Raw genomic sequence first — 6,505 nt, 5'->3', positions numbered from 1 at the left:
GAGTTCACTACCGCTCTCGCTAGCCTGGTGATATTCATGTGGGACAGCAGGTTCCATGATCCTGGATTGTACTTGTTCCACTTAAAAGGTCTGTTGCATTCCAAATTCTGCATTTCTAATTCACTTACTTACATGTTTAAAATACATTTTCAGAAATATTATTATAAGCTCCTGGAATTCATGTACTAAACAGCGTAACTCAGATAATCTGTTTTTGGTAAAATATGTTCTCCTCCTGCTTAAGTACAATTGCTCTTTTCTGATATTTCATTTTATGTCAGACTAATATCTTTCCTTAAAAAACTAGAATCATACCAGTAAATAATTGATGTAAACATTAATAAATAAACAGAGATTTAATATATACCAGTTTAGACAGTCTCATTATTTCGTTCAGACTGAATGAAAAGTATCTAGTATATAAAGACTTTAGCACTATACAAAAAAACAATATCAGGGCAGGCAATACAAATCAAACATCTAGGTATTTTTATGCATAAGACCTGGAGCATTTAAAATTAAATTAATTAAAAAGCAATGCTAAATATACAACATGGAAATTTTCTAATAGTTATTATATGTATTTCATTGCACTGCATTATATTATTTTAAACCTATGACATGACAGGCTTTATTTGTTGGCCAGTTTTAGAGTGGAGAATCTAAATTCCTCCATTTTTTTAAGAATTAATTTGCTTTTATACCATAAAGCTATTACTCACAGTCATCAGCAGTCACTCACAAGTTGTTCCATTAGTGTGAGTAATTGCTCAGTAAATTGCTGAGTTGCAACATGATACAAACTGAGGAGCTGCAGGACAGAACCAGATTTCTAAGTGAATTATAATCCTAAAGTAAAGAACCATGGCAGCACAAGAAAGGGTCCTGCTCTAAACTTTTATATTTCCTTCTAAATTAAAAATCAGTGTCTTAAATTATAACTTAAAATGCTCTAGCCGAAGTGATCCTAAACCTTTCTATGCTACCCTGGATTCTCTTGTTTGGTTGTTGGGAAAAAAAAAAACGTTTTAGAATGTTGGCAGCTGTCCATCAGAATAGAAGGGTATGATCCAAATGTCACTGCATCCACAGATCATCCTGACTTCAATGAACAGAATAGCAGATATTAAGCACTATAATACAAAACTGTATTTCTGAAAGTGGAAACAATAGGGCACCTCTTCTCCTCAGACTCTCAGAGTAATTTATTTGAGTAAGAAGCTATAATGTTTTCTGGAAACTAAATTCAAACAAACCTATATAAATGAAGACAAGACAATGATAAATGGAAACGCTCTCAGAAATAAATATCAAGATTTTTAACAGACAGCAAGTGAATTGTGCTTATCTTGAGAGAAACAGGCACTGGGTATTTTTCTTTGAAAAAATTTAATCCACTTAAAAGTCAATCATAACAAAAGACAATTAAAAAAGAGTTTCCACTGTAAACTGTATAAGTTGGTTAAAAAAAAAAAAATGAAATTTTTTACTAAATTTCATTTATAGACATTTCCTCATCCAGCCAGAATAGGAACTGCTTTCCTCATACCATTATCAGAAGAGGGAATGAGTACTTAAAATGCCAAATGAAAATCCCTTTTTATATTTGGCACATTGTTATCCGACACTGAATTGAGGTGTCATATTTTCCACAAGTATAAAAGGCATTATGTTCTGAGCTACCACTGCCAATTTCTGTTTCAATCATTAATAGAAATGGTATTTTCATTAGTAGCACAACCAATATTGGAATTTCTTACTTCTTCCATATTTGTACTAGTATTATTAAGCCTAACTTGATCAGTCCACAGAATTCCCCAGCCATCTTATGGACCTCTTTTACAAATTTACCACACAGAACAAGGAAAAACCATAATTACGTTATGGAAAGTTTTTTCTTCCATTCAGTGTTTTCCCTGACCCTTTTTCCTTCTTTTCATATTTTGCCATCTAGTATCTGCTTTCTTACCTAGACTTCTCCCACATTTTCTTAATGAACAAAATAACCTTTCTTTGTAGAGGCAAAACTCCAAATAGCAATTACCATAAACAACAGCAGAAGTTAGCAGTGCTCAGAATTCATCTTCTCCTTACAATACCGTTTCCTGCTTCTTATAACTGCAGTAGATAAATCACAAAATAAATTTCTCAATTATTAGATCACTTTCTTCAAGCTGAATTCTTCCATTAAGGTTCAAAAAAAGTAAATTTAAAACTACAATAAGGCTAATATGCATTTTGTAAGTGATGTTTCAAATAACCTCATGGATTTGTAAAACTGCTTTTATGAACAACATGAAAATTGAATAGGAAGGCTATTCCTGTATCAAAACTTGCCTTGTGTCCTTTCAAAAATTTCCCTCATCAGTGGTAAACTATATAAGGATGAAAAACTATATGAAATCATGGGTTTTGAGAATTCCAGTTCACACATACCCATCAGAAGCTGGAAAAATTATTACTCTCACAATATTCTCTCTTTTTTTAGAGCTCTATAACTCTTATGTGTCAGCTTAGCTGGAAACTCTCCCAGCTGCACAGAACCAAGTCTATCCTAATCTAAGGGTTCTAAAGTGCTAGAGAAATTACCATTACAGCTAATTGGCAAAGCCATGCTATGAAAGCCAGTCATGAAAACTGAGCAACTGCTTAGAAGTTAACACCCACATGGCATTTTGGGAGAACCAACAACGTGAGTGCTGAGATCCGAACACACAAGTGTAGCTGAGAGGAAGCCTTTGCAAACTGGGAAAACCAGAAACAGAAAGCTACAGCTGTTGTAATGGAAGCCAGAAAGCAAAAGCATATGTAAGTAAATAAAGGATCTGACGGTCAACGCAATGCCATGAAGGAGTGGAAAAAAGTGGGATGTAAAGTGTCCAAAATTTTCTATTGCGTGGCAACGTGAAGTAACTGAATCAGATCTTTCAGCACTGCAGAATAATGAGAGCTTCCGAATGGAAATGCACCATATGTAACAAATGTACAACATCATAAAGACATCAAAACACTTGAAAAGAGCAGTAGCTTAATGTGGATATTCACATTTCCCATGTAGTTTTGACTTTTGGGAATGAAATTTCCTGGCCTCATTTCCTCACTAGTAAAATGGGGAGTATTCCAAAGATAACTTCATTGCTGTTAAAAAACCACTCAGATGCCCTGGTGAAAAGAATAACTAATTAGGTATTTAATATTTTTTATGTTAATATAAAATTCAGATTATAAACCTAAATAAAATGAAATCCTGACTGTTCATTCACTTAATGTCAACAGAAAAGATAGGCTGTAAAATTATTTTAGCATTTAGGGTTTTATCATAGCACACAAGAAAATGGCAACAAGCCACACTGCAGATTAACAATATTTGGATTTTTATTTTGTTTAAGAATGTTGTAATACTGTGGCAGACAAGCATACCCTTACCTTGACATACTAGCACATTTCCAGCAAATAAAACAAGAACAACGTAAAGATTCCTCCAAAATGCTTCGCCATTTCTGGCAATTAACTATTCTAATTTTAAAACCACTTAAGAAACTTCAAATGCTGGAATTTATGGTATTAGAGTTCCCTTTTAATTTAGCTTGGTCAGTTATCATTTCTCAAGAACATAATCTGTATAATCAAGATAGCAGTACTGCTGTTTATAATGACTATAAAGTGGTTCATTTCAAACTCCAAAGCTCAGACAAAGTAGCCTGGCCGTTAATGCCTCGCTGTGTAGCAGCCAAGTGCAGAAATAAAGTATTCAGCAGTGGCACCTGCTTGTGCTAATTCGAACTGTCCAAAATCTAGTGTATAATCTACCCTCAACCTAATGAAGTAATTTTTAGAAACAACCAACCAACAAACAAACCTGTGCTCTATCATCTATGATTAATTATGTAACCACATTCATAAACTATTTTATTCTGGCAATTTTTCATCTATGCTTTAAGAAGATGGGTGTGTTTAATTTTCAGTAAGGCAAGATTCATAAGAAAATTAACACAACTTATAGAATATTTAGTCTTTGAAGGTATTTTTTTTAACATCAAAGACTATAAAACCCTTAGAAATATGATTTCTTTGTGCTGTTGCTTTTGGAAAACATACTTCCTTCTATTTATATTTTTAAAGTAATATATTTAAATTAAATTATGGAAGATGTGAAAGAGTAATTATATTCACAGCACAAATTCCATTACAGTTAGTCTTAACAGTTTTCTTCTGTATTTTGGTGATGCATATAAATGTCTGAAAGTGAAAATTTAAAGTTTAAATTTAAGTAAAAGTTTATTTTAAAAATGAGATAAAGATGAAGTATGGTTCAAGGAATTATTTGTATGACACTTCATCTGCATGTCTTTCTCCACATATAAGAGATGGCTAAACATACACAAGAAGTTGATAGTCATCCTGGTCCTGAAACTTGTCTAATAACAGGTATAACAGAAGATTTTAAGATATCAGGCAGAGGAACAGGAATTCTTAGGTGCTTTGAAGAATTTATTATTTTATACATTAGAGGCAACCAACCAGTAGAAATTTGTAAAGCAATGCCCTCGAAACAGATTTTATAACAAAATCAGTAACAAATCAAGTTTTAGTACTGAGTTTCAGATGTAAGCATACATTGCTTCACGAAAGACTGAAGAGAAGCATGAGCTACTGAAAAGGAAATGTCTAACTCAGCATGAAAAATGACCTGCTTAGTGATCAGCTAATTTTTAATGAGTGTATGAGATGCTAATCCTAAAAATTTTACCTACTTATCTAAACTGACAGATGCTATGTCGTTTCCTCCTTGATCTATGTTCAGCAATTTTTACTATTTTATATTTGAAGTATTTGAACTGAAGAAATCTAGACTCAGAGGAAATATTGCAAAATTTACTTCCTCATTATGCAAAATGTTACCTTAACACTGGATTGAAGACAAAAAAAGGCATACATACCATAAAACAATCTTCAAAAAGTATTACATGTTCTTTTCATTAATATCATTCTTAAGGATGTCATGCATTTATGCTTATGCATAGAGAATAAACCCAAACATGTCATATTTACCTGAGAGCTCCAAGAAATTCAGAAGCTGGATTGACTGGAAAACATCAAGCAGCTGCTGCATCCTTTTCTAAACAGGAACTCAAGCCCATTAATACAACCCAAACACGACTCTTCATAAAATATGAAGAGAACAGGTGGCTGAAGTACAGACTCTGTGCTACTGTTTTGGGGGAATGAAAAGATAAAAATGAGAGAACACAAACTTTTTCATCCAGAAAAGATGAAACTTGGTTTAGATTTGAACTGCTTTTTCACTGCACCCCCTTGCTATCCTTAAGAATTCTACAGAATTACTTGAGCATCCTGACAAAGCCATACTATCCAGCACAAAAACCTGAGAGTTATCTTGCTAACTACAACAGACACAACGCCATAAACCAAACAAATGAAAGGCTCATATCTGCTTTTTACAGCTTTTCTTACTGAATGCCATGTCTACTCAGGATCTACACAAACCATACAGCATGAAGTTACAACTCATAACCAAAGTTATGATTCATTCAGATTTCTGCAGTTCTCATCATCCCTGCTAATATATTGCCTGATACCGCAACCAAAGACTTTAACCAAAAATCTGCTTCAAAATGGAGTGCAATGACATCTTTAGAGGCACAACAGGGAAAAATGAGTGTCTCAAAACACTTCTCATAGTTGAGCTCTGGCTTTTGACACCCACTCTACTGAACAGTTAAGATATTTAGACACCATTTGTCTTCTGTAATAACGAAGCACAACAGTTCCTTTAAAAGAGCTTTAATGCACAAAAACTTGTAAGTCTTGTTACATGTATACTTTCTCTCTGTATTTTGGTGTAGCACATTATTTTCACCAGTTCTTGAACTGCTCTAGAAAGTTCAAATTTATGCCTTTGGGCAGTATGATGGTACTTTTTTTCTTCCAGTGTCTTAAAATCATTGGTCTGACACAGTTTAGGCTCTATACAAATCAAGTTATTTGAGTACATGAATGATGCAACCTTTCATTTCTAACATCATTAAAAGATTGCTTATTCTACTGCTAACTCTTAATGAATTCAAAATAGTTTATTTGAGGTGTTCTGCCTTTCCTAGTAGTGGAAAATACTACTCCTATCTTAGAAAATAATTCTAGTTTACATACTTGTATGTCTGCATTTCCAGAGAATGGAATTACTGGTCAGGGATTAAATATCAATCAGTATCTCTGCACATAACTGACATTCTCCATATAACATGTATTTAAAAGCATAAAAAGTAACTCAAGATACTTAAGTGATTATGAAATTTTAGCTTTCTTTCTCAGTTCATGAAAAAATAACATACTAATGTTAAATCTGTATCCCTTTGTTATGCACCACTGGACAGCTGCTTCTCGTAATGGGGATAGATACCCCTTCAGCTACAAGTCTGGCATCAACCAATTCTGCTGCCACATTATCACATGAACATGCTTGATATGCTTAACCAGTCCATCT

This window comes from Cinclus cinclus, chromosome 5 (genome assembly GCF_963662255.1).
Source record: "Cinclus cinclus chromosome 5, bCinCin1.1, whole genome shotgun sequence".
NCBI lineage: Eukaryota > Metazoa > Chordata > Aves > Passeriformes > Cinclidae > Cinclus > Cinclus cinclus.
Note: the sequence above shows the minus strand (reverse complement) of the source record.